Genomic DNA, 21,674 nt, shown 5'->3' with positions numbered 1-21,674 from the left:
CAAAAGGAAACACTGACTCCGCTAATGAGCTCATTTGAGCGTTAAACAAGGTGGGGCTCAAAGATGACCCTTGAGGAACTCCACAACATAGGGGCACCTGATTAGAAGTCACCCCATCGTCAAAGACCTGAAAGGATTGTAGCCATGCCAGAGCGACTTCGGTTACTCCCAATTTTCTGAGTCTATGCACCAGGATATTTTGGTCAACCGTGTCGAAGGCTGCTCTGAAGTCCAAAAGAATGACCACAGCGGTGCCTCTGAAGTCCACAATTTTTTTTACTCTTTCACAACTGATAGCAGGGCCGTTTCTGTTCCTTGGCGAGGTTGAAAACCCATCTTGTGTGTCTCTAAGAAAGTAGACAACACTAAGTTGATGTGTTTTTCGGCAATTTTGCTTATTCCAAGGAGAAGTGATATGGGACGGTAATTTCCCAGGACAGATGGATCAAGGCTAGGTTTTTAAGAAGTGCCTTCATTATTGCTTCCTTCCATAGAGGAAGGATCACTTCCGAGGAAGTTAATCAACGTTCATCAACTCTAAAATGAAGGGGGAGACAACTGCCGCCACCTGTCTCAGTATTTTTAGAGGTGTTGGGTCTTTGGGCGAGCCACTTTTTACCTGAGACAGGATGCTATCGAATTATTGAACACTGAAAAACCTGAGTAACATTCTGCATGCCAAATGTATTACATTATACAGGCATCCATTGTGTACATATCTTGTGTCTGATTATAGAAAGGTATAGATTGCAGGCAATTCTATGTACAGTAGGTTGAATTAACCTCTGTGAGAGCTCCCACATGAGATGCAATTGTAAAGATGTGTACAAACAGGTAAATATCAGATTGTAAACCTGAATATAATCAAATCAGCCCAAGGCAGAATAGCTGGTTCATTCATTCACAAGACATGATAATCGAGCACTGTTAGCATCCAACTCATTTAACCCATTATGGATGGTATCCAAGGAGTGCATTCATTTACATTCATGGGTGTTGAGAACCGAATGGATATCTCCACCCCTGATGCCCAGCGAAACCTTTCCGAGGAACACCCATTTGATACTTTCCAGTGGATGTTTGGCAGACTGAAAAATGTTCTACCAGTGGTGCCCCAACCATGCCACACCTCACTCTACTGCAGTCCTGTAAAACCTGTGCTTTCACTTTTTGGTGTGTCTGTCCTATTTACATCAAATTACAGGGACAAATGATGGCATAAATGACATTGGATGTGTTGCAGTTTGTGTGAGTTTTTAGATTGATTGTGTGGTGTTTGAAGTTCAATTATTTGGTTTGGATGGTTAGACTGCATGCTTTGCTGTGCCCGCATTTGTAATGGCCTGTAATCTACGGAGTTGCCAAAGAGTCTGTATGGGAGGTGGTGGAGGCGTCTCTAGAAGAGAACGGACCACATGATCTCATATGTTTTTTCCTTTCTTGAATGAATGCATGGGTGGTTCGGCTAGTTCTAACTAATCCGAGATGAGTTTCCAATATTGGTTCACAATTTGGCTGATCAAGTTGCAGCGGGTGCAGAAGGTGGTAACGCATATCATTCTGTTACTCAGATCCTTTTTGCGTGTTTTTGCCGTGAGTAAAGCTTGCCTTGGTTTGAACCAAACTCCTTTACAGGCATGTTTCACCAATCTTCTTGGATACCCCCTCTCTATGAGGCAATCCGTGAGGTTTTCTGATTCCATTAGGTAGCCCTCTTTGCATGAGCAATTGCGGTGTATCCTGAGAAATTGTCCAAAAGGCAAATTGTCCTGCAATCCTCTAGGGTGATGACAGTTGTACCTAAATAATTAATTCCATTCTGTCTGCTTTCTGAATAATGTAGTATGCAGTAGATTATTCTCTGTTTTGATAGAAATATCCAAAAAGTCAATTGTTCTTGAATCCAAATGCATAGTAAATTTGATGTCCATGGACCTCTGGTTCAGCCACAAAAAGAAAGTGTCCAGTTCAATCGGGCTCCCCATCCAGATGAGCAGAATGTCATCAATGTAACGTTTCCACATGGTTACATGGTCGTAATACGGGTTAGTTTAATTGAAAACAAAGGTGTTTTAAAACTGGTCCATATATAGAATGGCCAGGTCCGGTGCAAAGCACATTGGGCCAGATTATGAGTTTGGTGGTGTGGGATCGGGCCGCCTCCGCCCCTATCCCACACCGCTAAACTTCTTCGCCAGCTGCCTGCCAGATTACAAGTTACCTCACAGTCTGGCGGCGGTCCTTTGGCATTCCCACGGCAGTGAGAGCCCCAAAGCCCATTCCTGCATGGCATGGACTGTGCACAGAAACTCAGAGTCTTCTAGGTGTAGTCAAAGATCGGATTTATTGGCTGAAACCAAGTAACAGGCGTCCTAGAAGTACAACAACACGGTGTGTATATTCAGCAGGAGACTGCTCAATCTTACAAAGTCAGGCTTCTCTTTTTATACGAAATATTGTGCTTTAGGCAAACATTCTTCACATTTTAGTATACCATTCACATGTTTTCACTACAAAGGAAAAGCAGAGTCATGATGACAAGCCAACATTACAGTTCGTCCAGCCCACAACAAATTACCCGGCAAGGCCCAACATTTTCATCAGATATCGGTGTACCCCGAATAAAAACGGGCACCTCCTCCTTGTAAAGCAAGTCGTAGAGAAAGGAACAGGGACAGGTGGGAGCAAGATTAGGCAGGGTGTGTGTGCGATGAAAAGGTTTATGGCATGTTGTGCCTTGATGCTATCTCGCTCGGCCACTGGGAGAGGAACTAACCGAACAGGTTTGGCCTGGGGCAATGGTTCCAGCTTGCCCAGGTCACAGAGAAGTCAATTAAGGTGTATGTGTCCTTGGGAATCGAATTTGGCTGTAGTTATAAGCCTATGTGAGGGCAACTCACAAAATGGCTGCCGTACACAAAATGGAAGCCAAGGGTTCAGGACGAAAATGACGATTTCGAGGTGAAATCGTCACTCGAATATGACGAAAATGCTTGTACATAGTGTACTAGCCATTCTCGGTCTTTTGATATAAAAATCGTCATGCTACGACGAAGTTTATTACACGAGTCCAGAATTTTCAGAACTATAAACCCTCCTTTTGCCCTTACATAGGCAATTAACCTATCCTCATGCTAAACTGAGTCCAGGTCTATATTCCTAAAGTCATTGAGATGTTGCTGTAACATCATTCTAGTACTTAGTTCGTCTTTTGATACAGGTTTCCTTACACATGATGTAGCACAGAGGCCACATATTGCAGGAGCACACTGCACGCACAGACAGAACAGGAAAAGAATGGCTAAGACCATCCCAATGACCATCAGAATTTTCCATCCCCAGGCGGATATCAGTTCCCAGAACCATCCCATTAATGACCAATCTCCTTTATCCACATGAATAGATTTGGAAATCTTATACAGTTTGGAGATGGCCTGGTACACTGTTGGAGCGTTATCTGGAATGAAAACACAGCAACTCGATTGGATCAATTTACATACCCCACCTCGGTCTGCAAGTATAACGTCTAACGCGACCCTGTTCTGAAGGGTCATAAGACGATCTGACTAGAGCTCAGCAGTCAAGTTACTAAGGGCACCGGCAGTTTCAACTACGGTGGATTCAACTACCCTTGTCAATTGCCTTATGTTCCTACTGTTAGCCATATGTCCCCAGAACGGCAGAAAACCCTTTACGAAGTCCCCAAATTCTTGTCCTGCAGTGTCTTCTTTACTCAAGACACCTCTAACTATCCTTGTCTTGTGGTAATCTGCCGCTGCTGTGTAGGTGGGAGACAACAGGAACGAAACAAAACATGTGCCCGAAAAGTCAGGGGGCAACCATGTATAGGCTCTATCATGGCAGATGAAATAGGTACCCTTAGCTGCTAAAAACAAAGGGGAAGTCTGAGATGCAAAAACATACGTTTTAGTGCAGATACTCTTCCCTAACTGAGCTCTGGGATTCTTGCCAGTACCTTGCAGACATAGGTGACCCTGATGGGGTACAATCCAAATTGGGGAAGATCTCTTAGCTTGCTGTTTCTCACTCAGAGTAGCTCCATATCCGGTCACGTTCCATCCTATGTATACTAGTGTCTCATCTCTCGGGATAGTCTCATAGGAAATATCTTCCTTAATCATATCTACTATACCCTTAACTAGAGCACTATTCTTAGGATTGTCTGTTACAGAACGTAGGGGGTAGACTTCATGTGCATAGATGAACATTGTTCTGTATGCCCACACAGAACCATTATGGCTGAAAGGCAGGACCAGATAAGGGATACCTTTATCCGTTGTGTGAGGCATAAGACCACACACCCAACAGTTAGTCATGTTCATTACAAGTTGGTGTTGGTGCAAGAGCTGAACAAAGGAGTTATTAATAAACTCTAATCTCCTAGCTGATTCTTGTTCAGGAAGGGGTTGAAAAGAATGAGAGGAAACAGTGGAAGGAGGAGGTATAGGCGATGTAGTGGGTGCAAATGTTACTCGAAAAGAGAATAAAACATATCCTATTAAAAATATCATCACACTGAATAACATGAAAATGCATACTATTAGAAAACGTTTTTTGGTCATCATTTCACATATTCTAGCTTTAAAGATCACAGTTTTGGCAGATCTCTCCATCTCGAAAAACTCCATCCTCTCTACAATGCTGCCCGCGATGGTAGGTTGTTTCTGCTAAGGAATGCTTCTGTCAGTCTAGGGCAACTCCCTTAGACCAACCAGAACTGTCGACCTAACGTCGTCAGCTGCACCCCAAAGACTTTGGGCAATCGCGGCCCTAGCAGCGGAACCCAGATGACGGTTCGAAAAGCAAAAATAAGCAAGTTTCTCAGATGGGAGAGCTGCACTTTCAAAAATAGCAATGAAAAAGGTTTGTTTTTATTTGTCCATAGTTCTCGACCTCAGATTGTATCTTTGCTTTCCAGGTATGGTATGATCTCGGAAAAGGAGTTCAGGTTCTGTAGTCTCCAATCGAACTGACGGTGATACAGCTGGTTGCAAAATATTGTCACTCTCCTGTTCAGTAAGTGTTCCTTTCACACATGCATCACTGAAAGGCAGAAAACATGGCACAGTTTCAGTCTCTGAGTCGGCGACACCCTCCTGGACCCACAGGTCGTACGGCAGAGGCTAAGGCACCCTCTTACAGTGTACATCGTGGATCCAGTGCTTTTTCCCTTCTACTCGAACAGCTGATCTCGTAGAAAGAAGGACGAGGTGTGGGCCGGTCCACCTGGGCTTGTTGTTCTTGGTTCGCTGGAAGTTCTTGACCAGCAACCAGGATCCAGGATCGATCTGATGTCCTGGAGCTTCAGAGACCTGAGGCAGAGTGTCATGGACCTGTTGGTGTAAAACACGCAATTTAGCCGTCAATTCATACAAGTAGTCAAGCAAAACAGGGTGTTCGATTTCACTGAACTTTGTGGGCCTTGGCACTCCCCATATGTTGGCCGGGCGGCCAAAAACAATTTCATAGGGATTAAGTCCCACTCGCGAATGCACAGTCATTGTAGTGGATAGGAGTGCTAAGGGCAGAGCGTCAGGCCATTTAAGACCAGAGCTCGCTTGAATTTTGGCCAACTTAAGTTTTAACGTGCCATTGTAACATTCCACTAGTCCAGCTGATTGGGGGTGATTTGCAGCGTGGAACTTCTGTTGAATGCCTAGCCCTTTACATACTTTCTTCATCACACGACCCACAAATTCACTCCCATTGTCACTCCAGACCATTCTAGGCATTCCGAATCTAGGGAAGAACTCTTTCACAAGGGCTTTCGCTGTGGACAAGGCAGTATTGTCCTTTAGGGGGTAGGCTTCCACCCATCTTGAAAAGGCACAAACAACAACGAGTACGTATTTTAAATTGTTGCACCTCTCCATGTGGATGAAATCTAGCTGCAAAACCTCGAACGGATACGTAGGAGGTGCAAAATGACCAGCTGGAGTTGGGGTTCCCCTACCAGGATTGTGTTTCAGACACACCATGCAATTCTTGACCACATTCTCTGCACACTTAGGAATTCCTGCATTTTTCCATACTGGAGCCAACAACTTGCAAATCCCTTTCACGCTGATATGAGCCATTCCATGGGCCATTGTAACCACTGCAAGCACGTACGCATCGGGTAACAACCATCGCTAATGCTCTGACAATTCAGTCCAACAACCATTCGCATCCATTTTACCCGTACTTTCTCTCCACACACTCCATTCTTTCTCTGTAGCTTCAGCTTGAATAGACTTCACACTCTCTATCGTGTCTTCACACATTCCAACATCACCAACCCATCTTGCAGGGCCTGCAACATACATTCGGCTCATCACATTCCTCGCTGTTTCTTTTGCGACTTCGTCAGCAAATGCATTTCCACGACCAACATCATCAGTCACTTTCTTGTGAGCACTACATTTCACAATCGCAACTTGTAGGGGCAAAGTTAGTGACTCAAGAAGCTCATTCACCAACTGACCATGCTGTATCTTAGCTCCATGCGAAGTCAGGAACCCACTTTCTTTCCACAATCGTCCACAACTGTGAGCCTCTCCAAATGCATACTGGCTGTCGGTGTAGATGGTCACTTTCATTCCTTTCGACAACACACATGCTCTTGTAAGTGCAATCAACTCTGCTGCTTGAGCTGAATTATGTGGGATACGTGCAGCTTCCACAATTGTATGCAAAGTCGTGACAGCATATGCTGCAGTCGTATCCCCATTCGGAAGCTTGAAGCATGAACCATCCACCCATAATGTACCATCACACTTTGCAAGAGGAGTATCCTGTAAATCTACTCTCCCTTTCGTTTCTTCTTCTGTTCTGAGAAAACAATCATGCTGTTCTGAAGCATCTAAGTCCTATACAATCGGCAACAACGTGGCTGGTTTAAGTATGTTGCATCTTTTTATGTGCACATGACTCGCTAACAATGTCAATTCGTAACCTGACAATCGAGCACAAGTTAAGTGCTGTGTCTTGGTTCTGTTTAACAATGTTTCCACTGCATGTGGAACCATTACAATTAATGTGTTATTCATCACTAGACCAGCAGACTGTCGAATAGAAACAGCTGCTGCCGCTGTTGCTCTCAACCAACTCGGCAATGCTTTAGCTACCGGATCTAAAGTCGATGAAAAATACGCACATGGACGCTGCATGTCTCCGAACAACTGTGTCAACACTGACAATGCACAACCTTCTTTCTCATGGACATACAATGTAAAGGGCTTACTGTAGTTGGGGGTACCTAACACAGGAGCCAAACATAATGCATCACGCAATTCAGAAAAACTTTTCTGACACTCTTCAGACCATGGAACGGGATTCGGTGTATCTTTACAGGTTAATGCCACCAAAGGTTTGGCCAATAACGAAAAATTTGGTATCCATTGTCTGCAATATGATGTAATGCCCAAGAAAGCACGCACTTCTCTCTGTGTTCTTGGCACACTCAATTTCGCTATTGCCTGAATTCTTTCTGGGGTCAGTTTCCTTCCCGCCTTCGATAAGAGATGACCTAAGTAGGTCACTTCTTGTCGACAATATTGCAATTTTGAAAGTGATACCTTGTGATGCAATTCACACAGATGACGCAACAATGACAACGTGGCTACTTTACAGATTTCCTCAGTATCTGTAGCAACAAGTAAATCATCAACATACTAAATGAGGGTAGCGCCATCAGGTAAAACAATCGTATCAAGCTGTGTTTTTAAAGCTTGACTATATATTGATGGACTTTCACAGTAGCCCTGGGGAGCGCGTTTAAAGCGGAAGCTTTGACCTCCTAAACTGAAGCCAAAAATATCCCTACTCTCCTCAGCAATCGGGATGCTGAAGAAAGCATTCTTCAAGTCAATCACCGAGAACCAGGTGGCAGAAGCTGGAATCATAGTCAATAGGGCAGTAATGTCAGGAACAACTGGAAATTGTGGCACAACGATCTTATTGACCTCTCTAAGATCAATCACAAATCTGTACACAGGTGGCTGAGAAGGGTCAGTTCGCTTCAAAACAGGCAGAACAGGGCTATTGCAAATGTTGCCTCTTGTCTCTTCAATTACATCTTTTTCAATCAAATCATAAATGATTGCTAACAACGCTTTTTCACCTTCACTAGAAATGTTGTATTGGGGAATGCGTGGCATTTTAACATTGGCTTTCAATGTCACAACATATGGCGGTATTTCCAAAAGACCCACATCATTAGGACCAGTAGCCCAAAGAATATTAGGTAGAAACGACAATTCTGTCGGAAGTTTATCCCTTGACAAATACATTGGAGAAACCACTTTCTTACCCAGTGTAAGTTGTACTCCAGAAGGAGAACAGTACAAAGTTGCATACAATCTTTTCAACAGATCCAATCCTAACAAATTTTCACCACAACCTGTTGTTAAAATAAGGGCTGCTTCGAATTCACAAGGACCAACAGAAAGAGACATAGGACTAGAAATCGGGTTCCTAACCGGGGCGCCAGAAAAACCTACAGAAATATTCTTTTTGCCAGACAAAGGTGCGCCAGGGAGTTTTGAGTGCATAATAGAACTCTTTGTAGCACCAGTATCCAACAGAAAAGGCTCTGACACACCTGATGTAATCACCTCAACGTAAGGTCCACTCTGATCTACTGGAACTGAAACAACTCCCTCTCTTTGTCTACGGCTGTCCTAGCAATCCTTACCTTCCATATGCTCATCTTCTGCATAGTAATCATCAGCATAGTACTGAGCCGTCCTACCAGACGCGTTATTCTGCTGATCAAAACTATTCATAGAATATTGAGGCGGAAAGGAACGTGCGTTCTGGGGGACATTTCCATGTCCTCTACCTCTAGGAGCTTGTTGAACACCTCGACCTCGTGCACCTGAGACACCATTTGCGCACTGTAACAAAACAGGGCAACTATACTTAAAATGACCCTCTTACTTACAATACGAACACTGATTGGGACCTACAGGGACACGTGGTTGAGTATACTCGACTCTTTGCCTTTGAAACTGTTGAGGTTGCTGATAATTATTCTGATAGTTACTCTGAGCACCACTATTCTGACCACCACGTGGCGGATATGCTTGCTGTAACAGAACCTTCGTTTTTAACTCTTTAGTTTTCTTTTCTGCTCTATCTTTCTCATCTTTGTCTCGATTTTCGTAGTACTGTGCAGTAGCCAATATCTGTGCTGAAGAGGAAACTGCCCAAGAACTCTCTGAATCTTTTAACTTTTTACACAACTCGGGAAGTAAATTATGCACAAATTTATCGACGAACAATCGCTGGCCACCTTCTGTGCTCATATCTTGACCACTGTGGTCGACAAACGTTTCCTCAAACCTGGTGAAGAAATCTGACACCGTTTCATCTTTCTTCTGCTTACACGCAGACAATTTATCCCAATTCACACGCATTGCAGGCATTAAAGTTTTCATGTAATTAATGATCCTACCAGGAGAGATCTGCTACTAAAGGCTCGGGTTTAGCACCACCAACTTGTCGGGCATCTACAGCAGTAATATTAGCCCATGAGTCACCTAACTCCTGATCATGATCTGCATGGCGAATCTTTCCCCATAAAGGCTGTGGAACAACATTCCCAAACAACATGTCTATATCCGCTAAATTCATGATGCATGAACCAGCAGTCTGTGACAATACCTTGTAATACCCTGCAGGATTCTTACGGTGATCAGGCAATGTCTGCTTAAGGGCCAATACTTCAGCTCGCTTCCATGGAACATGTACCCACACACGCTGAAAGTGTGCTGGAACAGCGTCAACTTGATTAGCTACATCAGCCGCAACGGAGTCCTTCCATACTGGAGGAACTTCTCTCATGGGATATTGTCTTCCCTTCTTTTTAACAGAGGAATCAGACTCAAACAACGTTTTAGAAACACCTTCAGTCCTAAGCGACAACAATGTCGCAACTGCTTTCTTAGCATCTGAACCCACAATTGCGCCTTTTGAAAACTCGAACCGTATACGGCACAACTCATGCGGATTGGGCTCCATATCATTTTCCTCTAAATCCTCAGAAAGGAAAGTACACATTTTCTCAAAAACGTATCTCTGCTTTGATGCTTCCCACTGATGGAAGACATCCATGATAGATTCTAGGTCATATTTTGTCGGGTCAGTCACCCATCTATGTGCCAAGTAATTTAACGTTTCCTTCTCCCTAGAATCAGGCAGTTGGCTACGCAACTGTTTACGCTCTGTGTCAGGAGTTACACTTGTTGCACCAAAGAAAGGATACAGAATACTAGTAACAGTACTAGCCACTCTCTGACGAACAGAAGGAGAAGTCGATGAAAAGACAAGCGGAAAAGCAGGCAAGGCAGACGCAGAGACAGTGTCAGGAGGAGTACCAGGAGTGGTAGTCGTTATAGTAGTCAACGTTGTAGGAAGTAAAGGAAGAGCAGATGTAAAAGCTGGTGGCCCTTGAGGAGGCTGCACCGGAGGAACAGGAACCAACTGAAGAGTAGCTGGTGGGTGCTGTGGAGGAGCAGGAGGTAATGCAACCACGGGTTGCGCAGCTAAAGGTTGCGGAGGTGCTGTAGCATTTTGCGCATACGGGGGTGGTGAACTTAACAAATGTGACATTAGGGGGTCTTTTTCAAGCTCTTTTGCTGCATCTTGCTGAAGAGGCGGGAAAACTGGATAGCATTTATCGATTACCATTTTACGTTGCCTGTGCAATTGCTCACTCATCTGTTCTTCTTCATTGTCTTTATACTGCATGGCAGCTTGCATTATCGAAATACCCCTTTCTCTCTTATTTTCCTTCGCTAATTTAATTTCTTTCTGTTTGGCTTCCTTACGCCATAGGCGGAAAGAGTCAAACATCGCCGGCCGGGCTTTCTTCTTAAAAAGTTTAACATCGAGGTTATCTAAGATTTCCGTGTCAAAGCTACCATATTGGGGCCATTTTAAAACACCATCTTTTCTGGTGTATTTGATCCATACTTCATTATATGTGATGGGGCCTACTCCATGTTTCACATATAATTCATAAGTTGGAGTTCCAATCGGAGGAACCGGACACGAGTCCTCCAATCGGGAATCCCTATTACTACAACCAAGACAAAACAAATTTCCAAGTCTGCTAAGACCAGGCATCTTCACTCTCTAGTCTAGCTTCAAACTTCAAAGGATTATCGAATACGATATTCTCGTGAATACACGAGTCCTTCGGCTTTGGTACTTGCAAGTTCCAAATCAAAGATCCCGAAGGGATACCCAAACTAAGAACCAACTAAGGACTGGGAGACGCTCCACTTATACTTAACTGAGATATCGATGACGTCACCAGAAGACTCGTCTATCGTTTCGCTCTACCAAACATCAAGGGTCCAAATCAGGGCGATAGCCAGGGCAGCAGTCCTTCGTAGCCGTCGGGAAGCGGGGAACCTCGCAGCAAAGACTTTCGGACCACGTCGACATGCACGGGTCGATGAAGTGGCGGCCTTCCTCCAGAATTTTCACACGAAGCTCCTCACGAACCTCTGGCTTGGACCGGTACCGTTGGTATCGCCCCACGCTGGGCGCCAGCTGAGGTACTGGGTTTTTCAGAACCGGTACCGAACCGGTAACCCAGTGGTGTCAGGGTACACCCTAAGACCTCGAGTACCTTCCTGATTCAGACACAGAAACTCAGAGTCTTCTAGGTGTAGTCAAAGATCGGATTTATTGGCTGCAACCAAGTAACAGGCGTCCTAGAAGTACAACAACACGGTGTGTATATTCTCAGGAGACTGCTCAATCTTACAAAGTTAGGCTTCTCTTTTTATACGAAATATTGTGCTTTAGGCAAACATTCTTCACATTTTAGTATACCATTCACATGTTTTCACTACAAAGGAAAAGCAGAGTCATGATGACAAGCCCACATTACAGTTCGTCCAGCCCACAACAAATTACCCGGCAAGGCCCAACATTTTCATCAGATATTGGTGTACCCCCAATAAAAACAGGCACTTCCTCCTTGTAAAGCAAGTCGTAGAGAAAGGAACAGGGACAGGTGGGAGCAAGATTAGGCAGGGTGTTTGTGCGATGAAAAGGTTTATGGCATGTTGTGCCTTGATGCTATCTCGCTCGGCCACTGGGAGAGGAACTAACCGAACAGGTTTGGCCTGGGGCAATGGTTCCAGCTTGCCCAGGTTACAGAGAAGTCAATTAAGGTGTATGTGCCCTTGGGAATCGAATTTGGCTGTAGTTATAAGCCTATGTGAGGGCAACTCACAAAATGGCTGCCGTACACAAAATGGAAGCCAAGGGTTCAGGACGAAAATGACGATTTCGAGGTGAAATCGTCACTCGAATATGACGAAAATGCTTGTACATAGTGTACTAGCCATTCTCGGTCTTTTGATATAAAAATCGTCATGCTACGACGAAGTTTATTACACGAGTCCAGAATTTTCAGAACTACAATAGGCACACCATGTTGGATAGGCAAACCAGGTTAACAAGTCTTTGTAAATCTGGGTTTGCATCAAAATACATGGGTGTTTGCATGGGAACGCCCATGGTCCACTAATGTAACACCTGTCTGACTCAAAGTACAGCAAGGCAGCGTGTAGCGCTGCCTTGCCTTACTTTGTATTTACTAAACCATGCAAACAACGAACAAAATCTTAGTAAATCTGGGCCTTAGCTTCTTGCAGTGGGCACGTCCTGTTGGTGTCTGTAAGGGACTTGTACGTGTGTGTGTATCTGTGTATGGGGGTGTCTGGGTGTGCCTATGTGTGCTTGATGGGTTGGTAATGCTAGAGTCAAACTAGAGACTCAATATCCCTTGCAAAGTGAAGAAGCGAGATCAGAACTGGAGGTAACCCACGTCACAGACCTAGAACTGGGGAACTCCTATGTGTTAGACCTTTTGGCTGTTCCAGGAATACGCTGAGGCCTAGATACTAGAACCTGAGCGTAGTAACTAACTGGAGTTACTAGCCGAATTGCGATCAGAAGTATTGTGAAAAAGCCCTCACATCTGAAATTTCCAAATTCACATATCACCAGGAGAACCTGGTGAACGGTGAATGGGAAAAATGCCTGGAATCTGGGGGAAAACAGTGTAAATCAGTGTGAAATAAAAAATTACCACGGACGGTTATTCACATTTCATGTAAAAATATGCATCATGACGAATGTCATACCAGGAAATTACCAATCTAACACTATTGGTAATTCCTGTATTTGGCTATTCCGACCCCATTCCCCGGCCACTCACAATGAGGATCTAGTGAGGGTGCAACCTACAGCATATTTGCTACACACTCAAAAGTTAAAAGCCTAGATGAGTACTGTGGTGGTGGGAGTGCCCAGACAGGAGCACCCTAGTATAAAAGCGTCTGTTCATCATCCGACTTTAAAGTGTATGCTGGAAAATCTGTACAATAGATACAATAGACAGCTTCTAACCCAAGAACTGAAGCGGCTGGTCACGCTTTCCCATGGACTTGTTGATTAGTTTGGAGGTCAAAGGGTAGAAGTGCTTACGTTTCTGTTCAGCGTCAATGAATTTTACTCTTTGCCAAGCCTTGGGGAATTTGAGGGAAATTAACATCTGCCCATAAAAACAAATGAATTAAAAGAAAACAGAAAAAATCGAACTATTTTATGGGAAAAATGCTCCTCAGCGGTTCCTACAAAAGATGTTACTTTTCATGCTGTTAATTGCTTCTGGCACTTCAATTACGATGACAACAGGCGCTGACCCTTGCATAAATCTACTTTGATAATGCACAAAGCAGCCATTTTTTTTTTTAAAGAACGTTACTTTGAGGAAAGTGAAGTTTAAACCAAATTTATGCAGGGACATTTCAGATTGAGATATAATGAGCTTTTCATTTTTTTTAATTTAAGTTTCGATGTCCGAGTTAGTCAGCTATTAACTACCTTCATTACTGTTACATTCCGGAGACGGGTGACGGAGGTGTATAGATCACTGGGTGGAAGGCAGGTAGGTATGTTTCATATTTCTTATTATTTAGATCAGGATAGAAGTTAGATAATCATAGTAAGTCAGTATCCCACCAGGATACCTGGGTAGCTTCTCTGGGTACCAGCTGACACGCACAGAATCATGAGGAACCACGTGACATTCCACAAGGCGCCAAGACATGACGTCAGGACAAGGAAGTGGCCAAGTGACAGACACAAGATACTGCAAATGCATAAACTAATTGCTTCCCTTTCCAGTCTTCTTTAGGGTTGTCTGTCATTCGTGATGGAGGACGAGTCTCTGGTTGGTAGCGGAACTGGAGTATTATTCATTTAAAAGGTCCATGTTTCTCCCTTGTACTGGCAGCTTCTTATATTTGGAACAACAGCCACCATTTTGAGGGGCCTCTCCAGCACATTTCATCTGAGGTTTTCTAAAGGAAGTTAAGACACAGGGTGGCATGCAGAAAAGGTGTGCTGGCGCAAAGTCAGCCCTGAGCAATCTAAAGTCACAAATCTTGAAAGCTGTGGTATTTAAATATTCCATTGTGTTTCATTAACAGGAGTGGTGACTAGGGGGAGTTCCTAGTGGCCTATAATGGCTGTTGCTTCTTGCTGAGCATCTGTCCTCAGCCTTTTTGTTTGCCATAATCCTGGTACAGAGAATTAATATTGGAACATGAGAGGGTCCTGCAATTCTATCTGGCACTGCAAAGAGGTCCAGTGCCACGAACCACCAAGAAATCTGCAAGATACCATATTGGCCGGGCTTATCGGGCTGAGATCCAAGGCAGCATAGCTGCATGGAGGTTAGAATTGGGGGGCGGTGGTGCTCCTATGACATCAGATGCCCCCCCTCCTTGAATACCTTCAGGAAGACCCTCAAGACCTGGTTCTCCGGCTAACAGCTCTGCCGCCCCCCCCCCCCCCAGTGCCTTTAGACCCTCACAGGTGAGTAGCGCGCTTACAATTCCCCTGATTGTTTGTTTGATTGAATGTGGTGCCCTGGGAAGCCAGTAGAGGGACGGCCCACTGGAACCCAGTGGTGACCTCAGCTGTAGAAAGGAAGAGAACTGGGGGCCATCGCATTTGGTGGCTCCATTCGGCAAGAGGCGCATGTGCAGACTGGGGCTCCGCCCAACCCCGCAGGAGCCGGGGAGCCATCAGACAGGTCACCTGATGTGAAGCAACAAGCTCCCTGCTTAGACAGGGAAGCAGACTGGGAGCCACCAATGCTAGTGTGGGCTCTGGCTTTGGGAGGATGATGTGCAGCCTGTGGCATGACCTGACCTGACCTGGCAAAAGAACGAGCCAGGGAGCAGTGTTGAAGGGCAACCGACATGCGGCGGAGAGACCAGGCTGCTCATGATGGTGCGAAGAAAACTACCTGGCAGCGTCCGGGCTCCCCACACTGAGGATTAACATTGTTGCTTTCCCCATCAGCTGGGGAGTCCGGCAGCTGCAAAACGTAATCGCATTATGAGGTCCTGTAGCCGCATAGGGGGGAAATTCACTCTTTCAGTGACTATAGTCTCCATTTTGGCTGTGTGTGGTACATATTTAAATATGTTTCCTAAGTGGTGACCGGGATCGACATGACCAACTGCTGCCCGTTGGGCTACAGTGAACACATCCAAATAACCGTTTTCTGTTTCTTTGAGGCATTGATTTTTTAAACTTCCTGAAAAGGCCAGCAACGCTCCCTGTCTCTGTCTGACTGAGGTTATTATTTATGGACATTGCACATTGTATGGCGCTCCCTGGCTTCTTCTCAAAATGCTGCAGGTTTAGATATACACTGACCACCTGGAGACAGCAAATTGTATTCATGATGACTTTGAATAATAATAATAATAATAATAGTTTATTGCATGATTAATGAAAATCTTACAATTCAACAATCACCAATACTCAAACACTGAAACATATCTATACAGAAGAGATCATAAAATACATTAAATACGCAAGTTCAATTCATCATTATTACAATTCATTTGTTGCTAATATAAAATTGACAATCATTTACAGTTATAAGTTGGTTACTTTTGTGCAGAATCTCTTATGCAAATGATGCTCTAACTGTCGGCAGCTTTCCTTCCTAATATGCTTGAATCATCAGCGTCCAACTTCTTTCTTATAAGCGTTATAAATTTAGTGAAGTTCGCAATCATTATTATATCCTTTGGGTTAAAACAAGCTAACAGAGCTACATAATCGTATCCCTCTTTCTTTGAAGAAACTCTACAACCTTCGATTTAAGGAATGGCTTCGATTTAAGGAATGGCTCTCTTCTGCGATCAATATCTACGCCCCACCCACACGCCTTTGTAGCTCTAGGAGTAGGGAGGCACACAAATGGTTCACACCTGAGCTAAAAAAATTAAAACTGGAAGTGAGGCAACAGGAAAGGGCTTGGCGCACTCAATATTGCCCTCTAGCTAGGGCTACTTATTGCCTAGCAAGAAAGGCATATCAAAAAACACTACTCAACCACAAAACCGCCTACTTTTCGTCTAAAATTTTAAATTCCACTAATAAGTCGAAGGAAATCTTCAGGATAGTGAACAACCTTTGTAATGATGACAGAACTTCCCCTCCGGTTGTTCCTACACAAGCACTATGCAATTCCCTGAATGATTTCTTCACAGATAAGATTTTATCGATCAAACAGCACATCTCCACACTTCCTATGTGTGCCCCTGTGGATGATATTTTTTTTAACCCCCTAACTTTACATTCTTTTCTTCTCATTGATTTGAAAGTCTTCTCAGAGTTATTAGCTAGAGTCAAATCAGGCTCTCCTATGGATGTCTGTCCTCCTCAAATTATGAAGGAGATTGGTCGAGCCATTCCTAACAGCATGATGTCCCTGCTCAACAACTCGCTCATTTCAGGGATGGTCCCTAGTAGCTTTAAGCAGGCTTTACTCATACCCCTTACGAAGAAACCTGGCATTGATCCATTGGACCTTACGAATTATCGGCCCATATCCTTGCTGCCCTTTTTATCCAAAATGTTGGAGGCCCATGTTACCAACTGCCTTTCAAGTTTTGTGGAGGAATCGGGCTATTTACAACCTAATCAAGCAGGATTTCGGCCTGGTCATTCTACTGAGGCAGTCATATTGGCTGTTCAGAACACCTTGAGGTCCAATGCTGACAATAATTTTCACCAGGCCCTGGTGCTCCTTGACCTGTCTGCGGCATTCGACACGGTTGACTATTCCATTCTGGTCAACCGTGTCGAACAGGCAGGCATCAGAGATTCTGCCTTGGCCTGGTTGAAATCGTTCTTATTTGAACGCACCCAGTCTGTCTGCTTAGGTTCTTTCTCAGCCCCTAAAATTAATTCCTTCTGCGGGGTCCCCCAGGGCTCCTCCCTGTCTCCCTTATTATTTAATTTGTATATGCGGCCCCTCCTTTTTGCTTTAAGTAAACATAAAGTCACTGTATACAATTATGCAGATGACTTGCAGCTAGTCTTTACACTTAATTCCCCAAATGCTGTGGATGACTTTCAAGCAACTATGACCTTAATCCAGAACTGGATGTCGCTAAATCATCTTAAATTAAATCCGGGGAAAACCGAGCTGATTCTGCCTGGTAAAAGTGAAATTGGTTGGAGTCCTAATTTCTGGCCCATGGACATGGGCCTTCCCCCCAAGAAATCAAAAACCGTAAAGAGCCTGGGGATAACGATTAGTGAGGACCTTACCTTAAAAACTCAGATCGGAACGGTGGTCTCTGCGGGGTTTTTCCAATTGAGAAAGATCAGGAAAATTTCACATCTCCTCACCCATACCGCCTTAATCCAGGTGGTTATGGCCCTAGTCCTCTCCCACATTGATTTTTCCAACAGTCTCTATTTTGGCCTACCTATAGGCCAACTTAGAAGACTGCAGTACCTACAGAATCAAGCCGCAAGACTGATTTGTAATGTACCCAAATGGGTCTCGATTAAATCCGGCTTAGAGACCTTGCATTGGCTTCCTGTGGCTCAAAGAGCCGAATTTAAAACTGGCTGCATTATCTTTAAGGCTCTGCAAGGGAAGGGCCCTTCCTTTATCAAACAGCTGATTGGCAGATACGTTCCTTCACGCAGCTTGAGGTCAGCCCACAAAGACCTATTGGAGGTACCTCGCTTCAAGAAGAAACGACAGGGAGGCAGTAGCTTTAATTTTTTAGCAGCAACCCTGTGGAATTCTCTGCCGCCAGCTCTCAGGCAGTGCAAGGACCTCCTTGCCTTCAGAAAGGCATTCAAAACGCACTTATTCACACAGGCATATCTGAAATAGAGACTTTCGTTTGATCCACCCTTGTTATGTTTTTTTTATCTCTTTCCAGCGCCAAGAAGCCTCTGGGCGTATGCGCGCTTAATAAATAATAATTAACATAACATAACATAACATAACCTCAATGAATCGATGAATGAATCGTACACTTGTCTAGCGCACTGCCACTCACGAGAAGCATCCTGGCGCTCGAAGTTTCGAGCTGATAACCCGGAAATATTGACCCTTCAACCCAATCTTGCATGGAGGACAACTCATAGAAGAGAGGTCTGGAACCTACTAGTAGTACTGAAAATTCTGGACTCGTGTAATGTGTCTGCACTCGAGAATAAAACTTCATCGTAAATGGACGAATTTAGTGCCAAAAGACCGAGAATGACAAGTACGTCCTGTACAGGTATTTTCAGCATATTCAAGTGACGATTTCACTTTGAAATCGTCACTCTCGTTCAGAACCCTCGGCTTCCATTTTGTGTATGGCAGCCATTTTGTGAGTTGCCCTTTACATAGGCTTATAAACCAGCTGGATTCGACCCCAGAAGGACACGTACACCTTGATCGACTTTTCCTTGACCTATGCCAGTTGGAACCATTGCCCCAGGCCGGACCTGTTAGGTCAGTTCCTCTCCAGTGGCCAAGCAAGATAGCATCAGGGCTCAGCCGGCCATAAACCTCCTCATTGCGCACACACCTGCCGTATCTCGCTCACATCTGTCTTTACTCTTTTGCTTCACTTACTTTATGGTGGGGAGGTGCCTGTTTTATTGGGGGTCCACTGATATCTGATGAAATGTTGGACCTTGCCGGGTGATTTGTTATGGGCAGCACGACGTGAAATATGTACATGTCATCATGACTCTGCTTTTCTTTTGTAAACCAATAACTGTAAATGACATACTACAAATTCGAAGAATGTTTGCCTGAAGCTGAATATTCTGTATAAAGAGAGAAACCCGACTTTGTAAATTCGAGCAGTCTCCTGAGAATATACTTCCCCGTGTTGTACTTCTAGGACACTTGTTACCTTGGTTGCAGCCAATAAACTAATCTTTGACTTCACCTAGAAGACTCTGAGTGTCTGTGGTCTGAATCAGAAAAAGGACTCGAGGTCTTTGGGTGTGTATTCCCTGACACCTCTGGGTTACTGGTTAAGTACCGATTCTGAAAAACCCAGTCTCCCAGTTGGCGCCCAACGTTTGGGGCGATTCCAGTGGTACCAGTCAGCCAGAGGATCGTGAGGAGCTTCGTGTGAAAATTCTGGAGGAAGGCCTGCCACTTCATCGACCCCTGCATGTCGACGTGGTCCGAAAGTCTTTGCTGCGAGGTTCCCCGCTTCCCGACGGCTACGAAGGTCTGCTGCTCTGGCTATCGCCCTGATTTGGACCCTTGAAGTTTGGTAGAGCGAAACACTGAGACGAGTCTTCTGGTGACGTCATCGATATCTCAGTTAAGTATAAGTGGAGCGTCTCCCAGTCCTTAGTTGATCTTAGTTTTGGTATCCTTGGGATAAAAAGTTTTGTGTTGGTACTTGTAAGCACCAAAACCGAAGGACTCGTGTATTCACGAGAAATATCGTAATCGATAAACCTTTGAAGTTTGGAACTAGACTAGAGAGCGAAGATGCCTGGTCTTAGACTTGGAAATTTGTTTTGTCTTGGCAGTAATAATAGGGACTCCCGATTGGAGACTCATGTCCGGTTCCTCCAGTTGGAACTCCGACTTACGAGTTATATGTGAAACATGGGGTAGGCCCCATCACCTACAACGAAGTATGGATTAAATACACCAGGAAAGATGGTGTTCTAAAATGGCCCCAATATGGTAGTTTTGATTCCGAAATCTTAGACAACCTTGAAGTTAAACTCTTTAAAAAGAAAGCCCGGCCGGCGATGTTTGACTCTTTCCGCTTATGGCGTAAAGAGGCCAGACAAAACGAATTAAATTAGAGAAGAAAAATAAGAGAGAAGGGAATATTTCAGTAATGAAAGCTGCTATGCAGTTTAAAGACAATGAAGAAGAACAGATGAGTGAGCAGTTGCACAGGCAACGTAAAATGGCGATAGATAAATGCTATCCAGTTTTGCCGCGTCCCAAGAAGGATGCAGCAAAAGACCTTAAGGAAGACCCGTTAATGGGCCATTTGTTAAGTTCACCACCCCCCTATGCACAAACAGCCACGGCGCCTCCGCAACCTTTAGTTGCGCCGCCCACGGTTGTTATGCCTGCTCCTCTACAGCACCCACCAGCTGCTCTTCAGCTGGCTTCCGCTCCTCCGGTGCAGCCTCCTCAAGGCACACCGACTACATCTACTTCGCTTATGCCTTCTACGACTTTGCCTAGTGCACCTTCGATTTCTCATAATGCTCCCTCTGCTATTGCCTCTACTTCAGCCTTATCTCACCCTGTTTATCACCCGTTCTCCCTTCAGTTTCTCCTTCCGTTCGACAGAGAATGGCCAGCACTGTAACTAATATTTTCTCACCTCTTTTCGGGTCGCCTACTACGACCCCTAACACGGAACGAAGACAGTTGCGAAGTCAACTGCCTGACTACCAAGAGAGAGATGTATTGAATCGTTTAGCTCATACATGGATTATGGATACTGTAAAATATGACGTTGAATCTGTCATGAAAGTTTTCCTTCAGTGGGAAGCACCGACACAGAGATATGTTTTCGAACAAATGTGTGTTTTCCTCTGTGAGGATTTGGAAGACAATGATTTAGAATGCAACCCGCAGGAGTTGTGTCGTGTACGGTTCAAGTTTGGGGAAGGAATGATCGTAGGTCCCGATGTCCAAAAAGCGGTTGAGATATTGTTGTCTTATCGGAGTAAAGGGAACACTTCTGGTTCGCAATCTGAGCGCGATACACCTAGGAAAAAGGCGCGACAGTATCCCATGAGAGAAGTTCCCCCTCAATGGAGAGAGGGTGACGCAACGGCTAATCCACCTATTCTGCCACACTTTCAGCGTGTGTGGGTACATGTCCCATGGAAGCGAGCTGAAGTTTTAGCACTTAAACAGACATTACCTGATCCGCGTAAAAACCCTGCCAAATCTTACAAAGAGTTGTCACAGACTGCTGGGTCATGTGTAATGAATTTAGCCGATATCGATATGTTATTTGGGAACGTTGTTCCACAGCCTTTATGGGGAAAGATTCGTCACACGGATCATGATCAGGAATTAGGTGACTCATGGGCTAACATTACTGCGACAGATGCCCTACAAGTAGGTGGCACTAAGCCTGAACCTTTGATAGCAGAACTGCCTGGAAAAATAATTGATTATATGAAAAAGATAATGCCTGAAATACGCGTGAATTGGGATAAACTATCTGCATGTAAACAGAAGAAAGATGAAACGGTGTCTGATTTCTTCACCAGATTTGAAGAAACTTTAGTCGACCACAGTGGTCAAGATATGA

Source organism: Lissotriton helveticus, chromosome 9, assembly GCF_964261635.1.
Source record: "Lissotriton helveticus chromosome 9, aLisHel1.1, whole genome shotgun sequence".
Taxonomy (NCBI): domain Eukaryota; kingdom Metazoa; phylum Chordata; class Amphibia; order Caudata; family Salamandridae; genus Lissotriton; species Lissotriton helveticus.
The sequence above is the reverse complement of the archived record's forward strand: the minus strand, read 5'-3'. Positions refer to the sequence as shown.